Here is a 3,412-nt window from a genome sequence, read left to right as displayed (position 1 = left end):
ATGAGACTTTCTTTATTGCCCAGTATAAGGATCTATTTTGGTAAATATTCCTTGTGCATTGCAAAGAATGTGTATTACAAAGTTAGTTTTATATATACATGTATAGTGTTATGTATGTATTAATTATATCAAGGTTTTTTAATATAATAAATTCATGACCTATCTTTTTAGACATAGCTTTTTTTCTCATTTTTATTTTTTTAAGCGAGGCAACCCTAGATTGACCTCACAGATTGCAAGGACCTTGTCAGCTTACAATCCCTTATTTTTTATTTTATTTTATTTTTTTTTATGCCTACAGCACCTGGTCTTGCTAGGCAGTCTCCCATCCAAGTACTAACCAGGCCTGACCCTGCTTAGCTTCTGAGATCAGACGGGATCCGGCTTGTTCAGAGTAGCATGACCGTAGAATTTTTTTTCTCATTTTTATTTCAATTGAGTGCTGTTCCAGTGTCGTCCTTATTATATGGCAATCATTTTATATTGAAAGAAAAATACCGCTCTACTTTTGTTTTTCTGGTCCCTCATTATGAAACTAAATCTGGGGGAAATAGTCATGCAATTGTATACTTTCTACTTTGTAACTGCTTCAGAAAGAGAAATTAAGAAAGTCCCAGTATTTTACCTCCATGAGTTCCTAGGTGAAATTCGAAAATATTCTCAGCATGAAGACCAAAAAGAAAAAAACAAACAAACAAAAAACCAATTATAAGCTATGTATAAACAGAAGTGACTCACTAAAGATTGTCATTTTCTTCAGTTTGAGGATCTATTTACACTCCATTCATCCATCCATCTATCCAATCAATCATGGATTCATTTAACATGTATTGAAGTTTTATCATATACTAGGGACTATGCTAGGAGCTTGGGTACAAAAAGGAGTATGACAAAATCTCTCCTTCTGGAAGAGAAATAGGGAAATCTAGTAAGGAGATAAATATTAGGCAAGATAAATATTGCCTAATATTTATATTTAGACAGGAAAAGATAAATATTAGGGAAATCTTATATTCTGTGATATATACGGTTATAGCAGAATGTACAGGATACTATGAAAGTATACAGGAGAAAATGTAAACTCCCATCCTAAATACTCTCCTGATTGTTTTTGCCTATCTAGTGGATGATCAGATTTCCTAGATGAAAGGGCATTTGAATTAGAGCCTATAGAATGGCTTGGCATTAGAGAGTGAATGAAACAAGCTTTTATATAGGAAAAAGAAGGCACACTAAGTATTTTAAGCAGAAGGGAATTAAATATAGGAATATATATGCTTATCAAATTATTGGAAGAGCTAGAAGAATGAGCTATAGCTTGAGTCTCCAGTAATGACTTACAGAATGCTACCTGTTATGGGAGCTACTATCTTGTCACATTCCGAAGGTGGGAATCAAGAGGTCCACTTGACCTATTGATTTCAAAAACATGGTGCTGTAATTGAAACCCAGGAGTCAGGAAGCTGGAATCAGGAAACTACTGCTGCTAACAACACTCAGGAAGCTGGAAACTGTGTACTGAAATGAAGAAACATCCTTATCCGCACAACTTTACTTGCCCATAGGAAACAACCACAGCTCAAATATGGCCTCTCTTTCATTTCTACTTTCTGACCTTTGAATGATTGGATCTGATTGATGAAGCCTATTTCAGACGCAGAATCCTAGTTGTAAAGGAGTCTGGGCAATGTGAATTTTTTAGCTTTCTAGGCTTTGCTATAGAAAGGAAGGTACACTGAGAGGAGACGGAAATGGATGCAAAACACAGATCAATTATCAAACACCAGGTGAAGATGAAGAAGGAGTAGAAGAGACAAATGGGGAGAATACTATGTGAAAAGGAGACAAAATAACAGAGATTTCCAGGAATTTCTGGGATGACTGGATAGGAGAAATAACAAAAGATGAATCTGGAAGGAAGTATCCAGATGAAGAGAATGAACTGAGAGAAGGTGGCAGGGGGAAGGAATATTAAACATAGACCAATCAATAAGTTATTGCATTAATCAAGGTAAGTGACAATGGTGGCCTAAACTAAGGCTATAGTGATAGAAATGGAGAGAAAAGACAACTTGGGGAACTAGTTAAAACATCACGATCATTTTAATCACATACTTTGCTTTTTTAATGGTATTTTTTTCTCTCTGAAATGCCTGCTTTTTTTCTATGTTTTTTAATTTTTTTTGCTTGCTTGCTTATATAAGGCTTATGAATGCATTATTTGTATTATTTATTATTCTAACCCATGGTGATTCTCTATCTACTGAGCATCTGTAGTACTTGGGGTTAATGCTGTTTCTATCCTATCCTTATGCAGTTCCATATGCTGGTTGCCTTCTCAGTTAGAAAGGAAACTTTAAAAGAGTGGAGATCATGTTTTATACTTACTTGATGTAATAGGATATAAAATTTGAAAATTTTGACTAAGGCAGGTAGAGCTAATAGATACATTTACTGGAGAAGTTCCAGATCAAAATGAAAAATTTCAACAGATATGTGTCAAAACCAATTATACTCGATTTTAAGTGTAGAGTTTCAACTCTTACTACATTGAAGGTCTAAAAGAATAGGATTGAGAAAGGATTTTAAAGAGGATTTCTTTGGAGAGGACTAGGCTGGGATTCTCACTCTCCCCAAGGGGGCAGGATAAAGTAACCTCACCTTATCTTAAGCCCAGTGCAAGGGCTTAAGAGCACTCAATGAACTTGATATGAAATTAGGATACAGGGAAGACCACTGTTTTATTCCTGTATGAGAAATTTAAAAGGCACCAGACAGGCTTGTTTGCTTTAGATGCATGAACTGGAGGAGTGTGCATGAGTCATATCAAGGCAATCTCAGATGAGAAGTCCTCAGTGAGGGGGCTCTTTCTAAGAATTCACAAAATAGCTTATAAGAGTCAGTGTTATTTGCCAGAAAGTGAAAGACCATTTTAAGATAGTACTAACTAGGTGAGAGTTTTCCTGTCTACTCCAATCCCTCCTCTCTTTTCTCAACACCATTTGGCTTTAGAAAAAAGGATCACAACCAGATTAGCAAAACAGAAAAGGGAAGGTACAAGGAAGAGGGATCCCCTCCCCCCATCCAATACTTTCCCGACCTCCAAAATATCAAAAATATTACAGGAGAAGAGGAGGAAGGAGTTTTAATTTCAAATCTTGGTTAAAGTTTTGATTATTGCATGTAATTGGATACTCTTAATTATGAACTTGAGGTAGTATTTGCAACTTGAAAGGACAGTTATTTTTTATTACCAGGATGATCAGAAGAATCATGAGACTTTTGAGTTTTCAGCCAAGTCAGAGGAAGAATGTTTCTTATTGATCAATCTTTAAAGGAAGAGTATGAGACAATATAAAGTTGATTGATGATTATAACCTATGAATCCTGTTTAGCTAAACTTTGTCATTCC

The 3,412-nt window shown here is 35.4% G+C and overlaps 1 pseudogene; it reads right to left on the bottom strand.

Moving 5' to 3' along the window:
- Positions 1-292: 292 nt before the first annotated feature.
- On the bottom strand, positions 293-411 carry LOC111736349 (annotated as a pseudogene).
- Between the last annotated feature and the right edge of the window lie 3,001 nt (positions 412-3,412).

The sequence above is a fragment of the Pteropus vampyrus genome, unplaced genomic scaffold (genome assembly GCF_000151845.1).
Source record: "Pteropus vampyrus isolate Shadow unplaced genomic scaffold, Pvam_2.0 Scaffold19, whole genome shotgun sequence".
Taxonomy (NCBI): domain Eukaryota; kingdom Metazoa; phylum Chordata; class Mammalia; order Chiroptera; family Pteropodidae; genus Pteropus; species Pteropus vampyrus.
This window is presented reverse-complemented; position numbering and strand designations above follow the sequence as displayed.